This window comes from Chlorocebus sabaeus, chromosome 25 (genome assembly GCF_047675955.1).
Source record: "Chlorocebus sabaeus isolate Y175 chromosome 25, mChlSab1.0.hap1, whole genome shotgun sequence".
Classification (NCBI taxonomy): domain Eukaryota; kingdom Metazoa; phylum Chordata; class Mammalia; order Primates; family Cercopithecidae; genus Chlorocebus; species Chlorocebus sabaeus.
In genome coordinates this window covers 79,369,524-79,385,080 of record NC_132928.1, presented here as the reverse complement: position 1 = coordinate 79,385,080, position 15,557 = coordinate 79,369,524, and the positions used below count along the sequence as shown (strand labels likewise).

General features: G+C 41.1%; 1 long non-coding RNA gene and 1 pseudogene across 1 annotated transcript; both read right to left on the bottom strand.

The window, feature by feature from the left end:
• Positions 1–1,678: 1,678 nt before the first annotated feature.
• LOC119619681 (uncharacterized) lies at positions 1,679–13,398 on the bottom strand. The gene is made up of 2 exons (XR_005236210.2): positions 8,310–13,398; positions 1,679–1,799 (listed from the first exon to the last, which is right to left on the bottom strand). It is a non-coding gene; the product is annotated as an uncharacterized lncRNA (long non-coding RNA).
• Positions 2,372–4,054, bottom strand: LOC103230846 (small ribosomal subunit protein eS1-like; annotated as a pseudogene).
• Positions 13,399–15,557: the final 2,159 nt, after the last annotated feature.

The following is a 15,557-nucleotide window of genomic DNA, read 5'->3' as shown; positions in this document are numbered from 1 at the left end:
TTATTGCCATAGTGAAAGGCAGAGACATATATCTGAAGTCCATAGGGCAGGAGAGAAAAAGGTGATCCCTGGGAATATTACTTCTGGACAGGTAGGGGAAGTAGAAATTCTTCCTGGGTTATAGGGCAGGGACAGGATCCTTCAGCAACCTGGTGTCCAGCCTTCAGGAATTATATGCCAAGCTGAAGAGGACAGGAACTGGTGAGAAGAAACAAAGGCTCTTCTACAATGCTGAGAGACTCCATAAATTTCCATGTGCACTCACATCTATGGGGAAAGATAAGGAAGGCAGACACTTTGGAGGAAAGAAACACTGCAGATAAGAAGTTAAAACTTAGATTGTGAGATATGAAGTGCTATTTACCAGAAAAAATAAAATTACATTATACTGGAAAATTCCAAGATTTCTTACCAGCTGCTGTAAGTAAGGATAGGGTCTCCAGATTAGGATGAGAGAAATTATAGAAAGAGGAAAAGTCTACATTTGTAGTACATCCTTCATGTATAGTGTATTAATTTTAGATAATGCTGTGCTTTCATAACTCATTCTTTTGAGTTATTAATAATGGCTCCTCTTAAAATAGAAAGAGATTTTCTGCTAGGCATTGAATGTCAAGCTATGCTAAGGATCAAGACCATGACATGAATCAGGTTACTGTGACTCATCTCATGTACCTAGAGAGACCTGCAAGGATACTGAAGAGACTGATATCATAGTGTCATGGTCTGTGGGGTAAATCCCTAATGAGAGAAGGCAGGACTAGGAAAAACTCTATTTTATAGAAACCTAAGTCAAGGCTCAAAAAGTGGACACTTGCGCCTTGGGTGTTTGGGAAAAGCTGCAGAGAGGACAGGGAAAGGTGTGCCAGGAGGTGGGGTTGGGGGAGAGACCTGTGAGCAAACTTCTCCTTAGCTCTGCATGATGTTGCAAAAGTGTGTGAATTTTGGCTCCAGACAAATCTGAGATTAGATTCTCCCTGGCCACTAGTGCCTGATGCCTTTGGACAAACTTATCTGCATAAAGGGAGAGCATTGCTTGAGGATGTAGTGAGAATTAAATGAGAAAACATTTGTTAAATGCCCAACACTATGCTTGTCACAGGGTAGCTACTGTGCCCATAACTATAGATTTTAATGTCTGAAAGTGAGGGCTACACTAATTTGCTCTGGAGGTTTCCCTGAGCAGATGGCGAATAAGTGTCAGAAAATGAATGATATACTCTGTGTCACGGGTGGCCCAGAAGCATGTGGTGGCACGTGTGGTTTATATGTCTTTATGAGTGTTCTGAGTCACTCTGAACCCAAATGACAGCTGTGTGTAAGCAATTCCTGCTGGCAGGCTTACTGGTCTAGAAAGCCAAACAGCAACAATGCCCACCCCCCAACTAAAAAAAAAACATTCCCCAAACCTCATTACCATTGGGACTTGTTAGCTTTGTACCTTTCTGTGAAGATGATTTGATATGTGGATCCTCCAACTGATTTAACTATGGCTTTGCCAGTCTGTCCTATCTATTAAGTTAGCGCAAAAATCTTTTCAAGTGTCAGCCAGGGGAATCCATCCGGAGTTCTGGAGGTCCTGGCAGCACTAACTGGGAGAAAAGAGGAACGCATGCTTTCTTCCTGAGACTGTGACTTAGTACACTGGAGTTGCAGTGACAAAATACCTGAGACTGGCTAAGTTATAAAGAACAGAAATTTATTTCTCACAGGTCCGGAGGCTGGAAAGTTCAAGGTCATGGTGCCTGCATTCAGTTCTGGTGAGGGCGGCTCTCTGCTTCCAAGATGGTGCTTTGTTGCTGTGTATGGCAGGACAAAAGGGACCTAAGTTAGTTTTCTCCACCCCTGTGACAAGGCACTAATCCATTCGTAAGGACAGATCTCTCATGACTCAATCACTTCCCCATAGGACCCATCTTTTAATACTATGACAATGAGGACTACACTTTACCATACATTTTGAAAGACAGGCAAATTCAAACCATAGCATTCTGTCCCAGTCTCCCCTAAATTTGTGTCCTTCTCACATATGAAATACATTCATTCCATTCCAATAGCCCCTCAAATCTTTACTTATTCCATTATCAACTTAAAAATCTGTGTCCAAAATCTAAACTAAATATCATCTAAATCAGGTACAGATAAAGTTTGTGGTACGATTTCTCTGATTCAAATTCCTTCTCCAGTTGTGAGCCTGTGAAGTAAAGCAAGGTACTTTTAACATACAGTAGTGGGACAGGTATCAGATAGACATTCCCATTCTAAGAAAAAGTAATGGAAAGGCAGAAGGGGTAATAAGTCCTGAGTGAGTCTAAAACTCAACAAGGCAAACAACATTCAATCTTGAGATCTGAGAATAATATTCTTTGACTCCATGTCCCTTATTCCAGACATACTGGGGCAGGGGTTGGGTCCCCAAGACTCCAGGGGATCCTACTCCCATGGATTTCCTGAGCTCAGCTCAGGCTGAAGCTGTTATGGGTTAGACTCAAGTGCCCGTGGCTCCCCCAGGCTGCCACTGCACACTGGTGGCCCTACATGTCTCAGATCTCATAGGCTGCTCCAACCTCACGCCTCTTCTGGGCATTGCTCTGGTGGGAATTTTCAGTGGCAGTCTTCTCCTGGTAGAAGTTCTCTGCCTGTTCTCCAAGGCTCTCCAAGGCATCTTTTGAAATCTAGGTGGAGGTAGCCATGTTTCCACAGATCATGAACTCTGTGTGCCTACAGAGTTAGCATCACATGGATGCCACCATGTAATACAGCTTGTACCCTGTTGAGTGGCTTCAGCAACAGCTAGGGCAGCCAAGAAATGCTGCACTAGAATGCAGGGAGCAGAGATTTGAGGTGGCCCTGGGCAGTGAGGCAACAGGCACCTTGGGTCCCTCTTTTGAAACTGTTCTGCCTGCAAGGCCATGGCACTTTGGGCCTGTGAGAGTGGGGTATCCACAAAGATTTCAGAAATGCCTTTGCGATTATTCTTTCATTGTCTCGGTGAATAGCACCTGGCTTCCTTCTATCCATATTAACCTCCATTTCAAACAGTTGCTTAGCCACATCCTTAATATTCGCTCCAAAACATACTTCCTTTTTCTTTACATGGCCAGGCTGAGAATTTTCCAAATCTTTAAGTTCTATTTCTATTTTGATTATAAATTCCATCTTTAATTAAGTTATGTCTTTTTGCATTTTTTTTTTTCACAAATAACACTTTTTATTTGACACTATTTGAAGTCTGAACTTTAAACAGATTCTTGGACGGGTGGTTCATATCCATCAGCTCATTCAACTTTAGCACCTGTCTCGTCCCCAGTGGCTTTTCCAGAACTACTGCCTTCACCATGAAGCTCCATGAGCTTTCCCAATTCAAACCTGGGCTTCTTCAGCATTTTGACTTTCTAACGAAGACATCATGGAGAGGACAAATAGATTGGCAAGCCTCTTCTATGTCTTTTCCAATGCTGTCTGGAATCAATTTATTGACCACTTCTTCCAAGTCATTTGTCTGCACCTCTCAGGTCATGATTTCCAGCATCTTCTTCCGGATTTGGCGGACCTGTTGGTGCTGAGCATAAGAGGTCTTCCGTATCTGATTGTTGCGTTTTTTGGTAAAACCAACACAGAACAGACGAAGCAAGTAACCATCGGTAGTCTTGACATCAACATGAGCTTCAATCATTGTCTGCCACTTTTTGACCACGGAACACATTTTGTCACAGGTAAGATCCATGCCATGGAAGTTAGTCAGGCAGTTTTTGCCCTGAACATCTTCAGTAATCAGCTTGAATTTTCTAAATGCAACTTCATCATTCTGCAAATCAGCAAGACTCCCTTCAAACACATGACCCTTGAGACCATCAGATACAATTTTGGTTCCTTGGGTCTTGATGACGAGCATCTTTCCAATATTTCTTATATGGAACATAGCAGGTGCTTTCACATCACACCAATCTTTCTTAGAAAATGGACCAACCACTTTCTTCTTGGCTCCCTTTTTGCCGCCTTTTGTAAGGCGCTTGTTCTTGCCAACCGCCATGGTGCTGGTTAGAGAGCCAAAAGGCTCTTTTTGCATTTTTCTATATATAAGCAGTTAAGAGAAGCCATGCAGCACCCTGAGTGGTTTGTTGAGATGCTTTTCATCAAATATTCTAGTTCATTGTCCTTAGGTTCTGCCTTCCACAGAGTACCAGGACATGGACAAAATTCAGCCAAGTTATTTGCCACTTTATAACAAGAGTGGCCTTTCCTCCAGTTTCCAGTAAATTATTCCTCATTTTCAAATAAAACTTCAGCAGAATGAACTTTACTGTCCGTATTTCTACCAACATTCTGATCATGACCACTTAGAAAATCTCTAAGAAGATTTAGGCTCTTCCTACAGCTCTCTCCTTCTAAGCCCTCATTAGAATTGTCCTTCATTCACAACAATCTAGGCTTTTTCTAGTGCGCACCTTCAAACTCTTTCAGTCTCTATGCATTACCCACTTTCAAAGCTGCTCCGCATTTCCAGGTGTTTGCTACATAACACCCTACTTCTGGTACCAGTATCTGTCTTGGTCACATATTCAAAGCACAGAATTGTGATTTACTCTTCTAGCAGAACACTTTATTCTACCACCTATTTCTGTTTAGAAGTGAAAGAGGTAGACCAGACTAGGAATGCAAAACTTGGAGTTTATGAGAAAGGGTGATTTGGATTTTCTTCCTGTGCATATATAACCCAAATATCTCTGACTCTCTGTGCGTTTACACTTGCTGTTGCTCTTGCCAGCACCTGATTTAGGTAAAGTTTTAGCTGTTGTCCCATCCTAACTGCCCATCTCTTCTGTCCACTGCATACTCCGCCCCCCCGCCGCCCCTATTTATGTCTCAAAGCAGTCAGAGTATTGGAACATTTTTTAAGTTCGAAGGAAGAACTTGAAGAAGGACATTGCACAAAATATTCCACTTTTGCTCTTTATTTAAAGGTGCTTTCCACATGGCAGTTGCAAAATTTCTTTATCTTTTCATTGTTCCTCTTCCTTACAATAAACCTCCTACTCATTCACGTGAGATCATGAACTCCATGTTTTCCTCTCTCTTCTACATCAAATTCCCCAACTACTAGTGTATGCACCTAGAAAAGGGTATCTCTAGCATGCCTTGGTTTCTCTTATAAGTGTATTTAAAATTTTTTATTTATATTAATCTTTCTAAGTAATAAATGCTAATCAAATTAGAGAGAAAATAGGCAGCTATGTGATAAATACAGACCAATATAAAATGCTGGAAAAGCCTACCATCTATGTTAGAAAAGTACTTGCAAAAATAAATGCTGTTTTGAGTGGAAAATGCAGCTCTATAAAGGAATAACTTCTCAGTTAAAGGATCAGAGCTGAAGGTTGCCAAGGTTGGGTCTTGGGATGAATACACCCAGTGGAGAAGCCTCTCCTTCAGGCCAAGGCATGCACACATTTCAACTTCCAGGAGAACTGACTGATTGATATGGTGAGGGGACAGGAATATAAGTTTAGTACTATTGCCTCAAGTTGGACAACTCTGTGGTGCCATTCATATGCCTGTCTGCCCATGGGATCAGGCTGGGATTATACTTTAGGTGAAACTACGTCTTTACTGAATTTCTTTCCTCTGCCCAATCCTTTGTCTCTCGTTTCTTTAGAGGGTCTTTTTGAGGGGGATCCCACAGTAAATCACAGCACAAAAATCCCCATTTCAGACTTCTGGGAAACACAATCTAAGACACTTGCTGTGGTACATGTGGAGTGATGGAGTGGGCAGCTGGGCTGTGGTATATGCAGAGTGATGGAGTGGGCAGCTGGGCTGTGACTTACAGGCCAGTGGTCACATTCATGCAATCCTTCCTTTGTGGTTGTGGTTTTTACTACCAGATTGATGGTTACATATAGTGTATTGCAAATATGACCACCACTTTTCGAGGCCACCATCACTTGTGATGGTGAATGACTTCTTGTGAGATCTGGATGTTTAAAAGTGTGAAGCACCTTGCTCTCTCTTGCTCCTGATTTTGCCATGTAGCATGCTTGCTGCCCCTTATCCTTCTGCCATGATATGATTTGGATCTGAGTCCCCCTCCAAATCTCATGTCAAATTGTAATCCCAAATGTTGGAGCTGGGGCCTGGTGGGAGGCGATTGGATCATTGGGGCAGTTTTTCATGGTTTAACACCATTTTCCTTGGTGTTGTCATCATGATAGTGATGAGATCTGGTTGTTTAGAAACGTGTACCACCACACCTCCTTCCTTCTGCTCCAGTCATGTGAAGTGATGGCTCGCCCTTTGCCTTCACCATGATTGTAAGTTTCCTGAGGCCTCCCCAGAAGTCAAGCAGATGCTGCCATGCTTCATAGACAGCCTGCAGAACTGTGAGCCAATGAAACCTCTTTTCTTTATAAATTTCCCAATTTCAGGTATTTTTTTACAGCAATGTGAGAACAGACGAACACATGCCCTGACTATAAGTTTCCTGACACCTCCTCAGAAGCCAAGCAGATGTCAGCATTATGCTTCCTGTATAGTCTACAGAACTATGAATCAATTAAAACTCTTTGTTTTTAATAACTTAGTCTCAAATATTTCTTTATAGCAATGCAAGAATAGCTTAATACACATGGTCAATGAGTTATATCTGTTTTTACAAAAGAGGAAACTAATGCTCAGAGAAGGAATGTAATTTGCCCAAAGTGTAGTTAGCAGATGGATTTGAAGGTAAGTTTGCTTGACTTCAATGACTATCATTAGGTAGCTCTTGGAAATGTAGGCTTCTTGTCACAGTATGTACCTTTCAAAACTGTATGGTTGGACAAATCTATGCATACTATTTAATATTCTTTTAATCTTGGCCTCCAAGTCTTACATGGAGCTTCAGATCCATAAGAAATTTCCAAGCAATTATTATTTCCACATTTCAGTTCAGAACAGCATTTCCCTGTTTTTGTATTAGGGGATGGACTTCTAAATGTTCAAATATGCCTTTCAGACATCTGTCTTCTAAACTATATCCTCCAGCATAAACTATGTCCTCAATAAAACCTATTATATTTTATACAAATATTTCTTCTGCACCTCTTTGTGTCCGTCTGTGTCCTAAGCTCTGGAGAGGCAAAGAAGAATAAAATAGTCTATTCTTTCAAGGAGTCACATTTTAGTGAAGACAAAAAATATACACATAATTTTTTAAAACCACACACAACTCATAAATGAAATATGGAAGTGTTAAATGGAGTACTAAAACTAGTCTGGTGAGTGAAGGGGTAAAGTGATCAGAAGATTTCCTTGGAGGAGACCTAAACTAAGCCTCAAAGGAGTTCACCTGGCTGGGTGGGGTTGAGTGGGGTTGAGTGAGTACAGTAGACAAGGGTCGATAAATGCTGTAATGTATAAACTCTCAAAGTTCAGGAGCCAATATAGTAAAAGTTTATATGTTGTTCATGTTAGAGTTTGATGCAGACACTTCTGTTGAGAGGGTGGGTGTGAGACTGTCCCTAAAGTCATTGAGAGATCAAGGCTGACAGATGGTCTGCATCTTGGATACAGACGCCTTCTGATGTCTCATTGACATCCAGTAGGGACAGAAGACAGGATGTAGAGAGCACATGTGCATCTTAACCACTTCCCTATGCATCACTTCCTTGAAGGCTGCATTGGTGAGCCTAACCACATGGCCTGACCGTGAGGATGGGGACTTTGTTTTGTTAATTGCTGTATTCCCCACAAAAGGAGCAGTAAACACATTAAATGCACAAGAAATGTTTGTCAAATTTATTTGTGATTGAATGTATCTTTGCACTATTAGTACAGCATCTACCACACAGTGCCATTCTATAAATATTGGTAGAAATGAAGTATAGTTTTCTATCTTTTCTTTTTACCTATGTTAAAAATTATTAAAATGTACTAAAAATCTAACACACTGGAATATATGAATTTCTCAGTTATGAACCCAAGAATTATGACAGGTTAGAAAAATTCTGGGAAATATTTGTTTGTATGGGCACCAAAGTGGAACTTTAGCTCTATCAGCAATAGAATCCTTCCTTCTTTCTCTTCCTCCCTCCCTCCGTCCCTCCTTCCTCACCTCTCTTTCTCTCTTTTCCTCCTTTCCTTTCTTCCATTTCTATAGACCTGAACATATTCCATAGTGCTTCTGTCCTATCTGTTTGGGGGAATACAGAGATTTGCTGGACACAACTTTTGCTTTACAAAAGGAATCTAGACATATTACCAAGAACAAGAACACAAGGCAAACAGTGACAAACACCACATTAGAGCCATAGATAGAACCACCCACTTACCTAGTCTATGTGGCTGAAGAGGGGCTGGCTCAAAAACACCTCCCACATCAGCTGTACCTTTTTGCCATCTGGAGTATCTGGTACACCTACAGTTCAGGTGCCACACTCCACTTCGAGTTTCAGCGAGAAGAAAGTGGCAGAGGAGATGACTGGGTGAAAGCCTTCTACTGGCAAAGTCATTATTTTCACATCAACATCTTACATCTCCCAAGGGATATTTCTGGTCATAAATATGTACCTGAAAGGGATACTTCTCATGAACCATCTTCTTGATTGCCAGGCCCAAGGATTAGAATTGCACATATGAGAAGGATAATTTTCACTCCCTTTAAAAAGCAGATTACCTATAAGGCATATAAATAGCTGTTCCCACAGAGGCAGCTGAGTTTGGAGAACATACTACCAGCAGGGGTTATTGATATTTTTATGTGATCAGGAAAACTGCCTTAAACAAACATTCCTTCCTAGTGAGACATTCATCAGTCAGGCCATCAAGTCAAAAAGGCCCAAGTTCTCAAGAACCTTGTATTACATGGATCATGACATTCTTCAGCAACTTGAGGAATATGATGTTCTTGTAGTTCTGGGAATTTATATTCTGTAACAAGTAGTACAGGGCCCATTTATGGTTCCCAAGAGCACCAAGGTAAATGTCAAGTTAATATCATAAGAAAAAATAAAAAAGACTCCCACATTTATCTTTTACAAATAAAGGCAATTTCATCAGTAAGGCAATAAGGACAAAAAACATATCTGGCTGACATTAGTTGAGTGGTTGTCTATGTTTTTAATTTCAAAGAAACTCAGAAAGAACATGGAATATCTTCAATTGTGATCATTCAGCTAGCTGTAGGGGAGTCAAAACTCCACCTCCATTCTCTTTGGGTTTTGGCTGGACCCTAAAATTCAGTCGATATAGACAGATTAACAGGAGAAAAGCATACAAATTTATTTAATACAAGTTTACATGACACAGAAGCCCTCATAAGAAAATGAAGACCCCAAAAAGCAGCTAGAGTCACTCACTTGTACACTGAATTGGACAACGAACACGGTTGCAAATATAATAAGGCAAAGGGGCTTTGGCTAGGGTAGTTAATTGGGTAAAGAAGTGACTAAGAAGATAAGGGTTTAACAAGGGCAACTTGAGGAGCTCTCTCTTGGCTTCAACTTTCTGTTCTTGATGATAAGAGCGTTGCTTTTATAGGGTGCTTATCTTTCAAATGGGAATGCCACCTCCTGCTTTTAAGAAACACAAAAATGGTCAGAAGGATCTTTTTGCACCTACTGTTTTTTAAGTACCTTGAACAGCAATAATTATGATGCCAGAGCAGCATATTTTGGGGATGGCGTATTCTTAACTCCTTCATCACCAATAACTACACTGCAAGCATTTCAAAGAGGATCTTCACTGTTTTCATCTCTAGCCTCTTTCTCCTCTTCCAACTGAGTTGACTTCTATTTTTTGATGTTGTTTTCACTATGTGAACCAAATTATTAGTGTCACTCATGAAAAGTCACTAAATGGCATTTATTTACTTTAAGGCTGATAGGAAATACAAATAGTAATTTAGCTGAGAAGAAATGTGTCTGTTTTCCTGCAAACTGTTGTATAATAATGCTCAGTTGGGAGGTAATGGGTAAACTGCAGTCATTCCTTCAAGAAACCCAACCTGCCTTCCATGGACCTACTTAGCAAAAGCAGTAAGAGCTGCCCATTCCTTGAAGCTGTGGCTCCTGTGACTCTAAGATAATTCTTCCTGGAACTTTTTTCTAATCCAGGATACTGTTGAGATGCCCCTGAAGGTTCCTTAATAAACAGTCTAAAGGTATTCATTTTATTAGGATTAGAAAGTGAATCTATATTTTAGGAGCCAGACTAAATAATGACAAACATTCAGAGTCACATTTTTCATTTATTAGAATGACAACTTTCCAGGTTATGTGGTGATTCAGAGATCTGAATCTGAATTTCCATTCTGCCACTTACCAGCTATCTGCCTTTGGATGTCTTGCTAAACTGCTCTGGGTTTCATTCAGGTGCTGATTTTTAAAGTAAAAAAAAGAATGTTTTCCTTTTTGACTTCAAAGTATTTTTTATGACAAGAAATAAGAAAAAGAATGTAAACATGACATTTAAGCTATAAACTATTATTAAGATAATTCAATAAATAGGGTGCGTGTATGACTGCTTATGTTTACATCTGTGTGGTGATAAATCCTATTTGCTCTATATATTTAAAATAACTAAGACTAGATAAAACAAACCACAATACCTTTTTGTCCCCATAATTTTTGGCTCCGGAAGTATGTTGATTTGGAAGCAAATTAACCTGATGCTTGGAGATCTCAATGACTGCTTGCTGTGTTAAAGTGGCTTGGGATAAAACTTGAGTTAATACTACTCAAGATTTCTCTTCCTCTCAAGAAAGAGAAGATGATCAGTTTCAGGGACGGCACATTTGGAGACAATGTCTTGCCTCTTCATTAAAAGCTTGGACAAAATTTTCATAGACTTTATGTGCAGAAAGCACAGATGCACAGACGTTATGAGGGCAAACAAGTGTCTTTCACTGAAGAGAGCTTTTAGCGTCTCTCAATAAACTGCCTCAGTAAATTAATTTATTAACATTAATGTATAGATTCCTACATGAGATCAACAAACTGACTTTTTAAAAAAATGGAAAGAGTCAAATTTGATCTACATTCCTCTAAATGATGAATTTTACTAACTTTTAGTTACTGAAGTAACCAGTTTTGGAGTATCAGATAACTTCAGTCAGAATATAAATTTGGTAGATCAAAGATCTGGCTCTTGATAAAGTAAGATAAACAAAGATACAAGTTCTTTAAAAAGAGGTCATATCCAGAAGATACTTACATTCATATGTTTCGCACAGCACTATTTACATTATCAAAAATATAGAATCAGCCTAAGGGTCCATCAACCATCAATGGATGACTGGGAAAAAAAATGTCATATAAGTGGCTGACAAGATGATCGAACAGGAACAGCTCCGGTCTACAGCTCCCAGCAAGATCAACACAGAAGGCAGGTGATTGCTGCATTTCCAACAGAAGTATCTGGCTCATTTCATCGGGACTGGTTAGACAGTGGGTGCAGCCCCCAGAGGGTGAACCAAAGCAAACTCAGAAAGTCCAAGGGGTCGGGGAACTCCCTCCCCGGGCCAAGGGAAGCCATGAGGGACTGTGCCCTGAGGAACGGTGCATTCCAGCCCAGATACTAAGCTTTTCCCACAGTCTTTGCAACCTGCAGACCAGCAGATTCTGTTGGGTGCCTACACCACCAGAGCCCTGGGTTTCAAGCACAAAACTGGGTGGCTGTTTGGGCAGACACTGAGCTAGCTGCAGGAGTTTTTTTTCATACCTCAGTGGCACCTGAAATAGGAGACAGAACCATTCACTGCCTTGGAAAGGGGACTGAAGCCAGGGAGCCAAGTGGTCTAGCTCAGTGGATCCCACCCTGATGGAACCCAGCAAGCTAAGATTCACTGGCTTGAAATTCTCGCTGCCAGCACAGCAGTCTGAAGTTGACCTGGGACACTTGAGCTAGGTGCGGGGAGGGGCATCTGCCATTACTGAGGCTTGAATAGGCAGTTTTCCCCTCACAGTGTAAACAAAGGTGCCAGCAAGTTCGAACTGGGTGGAGCCCACCACAGCTCGCAAAGCCACTGTAGCCAGACTGGCTTTCTAGATTCCTCCTCTCTGGGAAGGGCGTCTCTGAAAGAAAGGCAGCAGCCCCCATCAGGGGCTTATAGATAAAACTCCCATCTCCCTGGGATGGAGCACCTGGGGGAAGAGGCGGCTGTGGGCACAGCTTCAGCAGACTTAAAGGTTCCTGCCTGCCGGCTCTGAAGAGAGCAGTGAATCTCCTAGCACAGCACTGAAGCTCTGCTAAGGGACAGACTGTCTCCTCAAGTGGGTCCCTGAGCCCCGTGCCTCCTGACTGGGAGACACCTCCCAGCAGGGGTCGACAGACACATACAGGAGAGCTCTGGCTGGCATCTGGCAGGTGCCCATCTGGGAAGAAGTTTCCAGAGGAAGGAACAGGGAGCAATCTTTGCTGTTCTGCAGCCTCCACTGGTGATACCCAGGCAAACAGGGTCTGGAATGGACCTCCAGCAAACTCCAGCAGACCTGCAGCAGAGAGGCCTGTTAGAAGGAAAACTAACAAACAGAAAGGAATAGCATCAACATCAACGAAAAGGACATTCACACAAAAACCCCATCCAATGATCACCAAATCAAAGACCAAAGGTAGATAAATCCATAAAGATGAGGAAAACCCAGCTCAAAAAGGCTGAAAATTCCAAAAACCAGAATGCCTCTTAAACTCCAAAGGATTACAACTCATCACCAGTAAGGGAACAAAACTGAATGGAGAATGAGTTTGATGAACTGACAGAAGTAGGCTTCAGATGGTGGGTAATCACAAACTCCTCTGAGCTAAAGGAGCTTGTTCTAACCCAATGCAAGGAAGCCAAGAACCTTGAAAAAAGGTTAGAGAAGTTGCTAACTAGAATAACCAGAATAGAGAAGAACATAAATGACCTGATGGAGCTGAAAAACACAGCACGAGAACTTCGTGAAGCATACACAAGTATCAATAGCCAAATCGATCAACTGGAAGAAAGAATATCAAAGATTGAAGATCAACTGAATGAAATAAAGTGTGAAGACAAGATTAGAGAAAAAAGCGAAAAAGAACAAACAAAACCTCCAAGAAATATGGGACTATGTGAAAAGGAGAACCTATATTTGGTTGGTGTACCTTAAAGTGATGGGGAGAATGGAACCAATTTGGAAAACACTCATCAAGATATTATCCAGGAGAACTTCCCCAACCTAGCTAGACAGGCCAACATTCAATTCAGAAAATACAAAGAACACCACAAAGATACTCCTTGAGAAGAGCAACCCCAAGACACATAATCGTCAGATTTACCAAGGTTGAAATGAAGGAAAAAATGTTAAGGGCAGCCAGAGAGAAAGGTCAGGTTACCCACAAAGGGAAGCCCATCAGACTAACAGTGAATCTCTCTGCAGAAACCCTACAAGCCAGAAGAGAGTGGGGGCCAATATTCAACATTCTTTTTTTTTTTTTTAATTTATTTATTATTATTATACTTTAAGTTGTAGGGTACATGTGCATAACGTGCAGGTTTGTTACATATGTATACTTGTGCCATGTTGGTGTGCTGCACCCATCAACTCGTCATTTACATCAGGTATAACTCCCAATGCAATCCCTCCCCCCTCCCCCCTCCCCATGATAGGCCCCGGTGTGTGATGTTCCCCTTCCCGAGTCCAAGTGATCTCATTTTTCAGTTCCCACCTATGAGTGAGAACATGCGGTGTTTAGTTTTCTGTTCTTGTGATAGTTTGCTAAGAATGATGGTTTCCAGCTGCATCCATGTCCCTACAAAGGACACAAACTCACCCTTTTTTATGGCTGCATAGTATTCCATGGTGTATATGTGCCACATTTTCTTAATCCAATCTGTCACTGATGGACATTTGGGTTGATTCCAAGTCTTTGCTATTGTGAATAGTGCTGCAATAAACATACGTGTGCATGTGTCTTTATAGCAGCATAATTTATAATCCTTTGGGTATATACCCAGTAATGGGATGGCTGGGTCATATGGTACTTCTAGTTCTAGATCCTTGAGGAATCGCCATACTGTTTTCCATAATGGTTGAACTAGTTTACAATCCCACCAACAGTGTAAAAGTGTTCCTATTTCTCCACATCCTCTCCAGCACCTGTTGTTTCCTTTTTTTTTTTTTTTTAATTTATTTATTATTATTAAACTTCAAGTTGTAGGGTACATGTGCACAACGTGCAGGTTTGCTACATATGTATACTTGTGCCATGTTGGTGTGCTGCACCCATCAACTCGTCATTTACATCAGGTATAACTCCCAATGCAATCCCTCCCCCCTCCCCCCTCCCCATGATAGGCCCCGGTGTGTGATGTTCCCCTTCCCGAGTCCAAGTGATCTCATTGTTCAGTTCCCGCCTATGAGTGAGAACATGCGGTGTTTGGTTTTCTGTTCTTGTGATAGTTTGCTAAGAATGATGGTTTCCAGCTGCATCCATGTCCCTACAAAGGACACAAACTCATCCTTTTTTATAGCTGCATAGTATTCCATGGTGTATATGTGCCACATTTTCTTGTTGTTTCCTTTTTAATGATCGCCATTCTAACTGCTGTGAGATGGTATCTCATTGTGGTTTTGATTTGCATTTCTCTGATGGCCAGTGATGATGAGCATTTTTTCATGTGTCTGTTGGCTGTATGAATGTCTTCTTTTGAGAAATGTCTGTTCATATCCTTTGCCCACTTTTTGATGGGGTTGTTTGTTTTTTCCTTGTAAATTTGTTTGAGTTCTTTGTAGGTTCTAGATATTAGCCCTTTGTCAGATGAGTAGATTGCAAAAATTTTCTCCCATTCTGTAGGTTGCCTGTTCACTCTGATGGTAGTTTCTTTTGCTGTGCAGAAGCTCTTTAGTTTAATGAGATCCCATTTGTCAATTTTGGCTTTTGCTGCTATTGCTTTTGGTGTTTTAGACATGAAGTCTTTGCCCATGCCTATGTCCTGAATGGTACTACCTAGGTTTTCCTCTAGGATTTTTATGGTATTAGGTCTAACATTTAAGTCTCTAATCCATCTTGAATTAATTTTCGTATAAGGAGTAAGGAAAGGATCCAGTTTCAGCTTTCTACTTATGGCTAGCCAATTTTCCCAGCACCATTTATTAAATAGGGAATCCTTTCCCCATTTCTTGTTTCTCTCAGGTTTGTCAAAGATCAGATGGCTGTAGATGTGTGGTATTATTTCTGAGGACTCTGTTCTGTTCCATTGGTCTATATCTCTGTTTTGGTACCAGTACCATGCTGTTTTGGTTACTGTAGCCTTGTAGTATAGTTTGAAGTCAGGTAGCATGATGCCTCCAGCTTTGTTCTTTTGACTTAGGATTGTCTTGGAGATGCGGGCTCTTTTTTGGTTCCATATGAACTTTAAAGCAGTTTTTTCCAATTCTGTGAAGAAGCTCATTGGTAGCTTGATGGGGATGGCATTGAATCTATAAATTACCTTGGGCAGTATGGCCATTTTCACGATATTGATTCTTCCTATCCATGAGCATGGTATGTTCTTCCATTTGTTTGTGTCCTCTTTTATTTCACTGAGCAGTGGTTTGTAGTTCTCCTTGAAGAGGTCC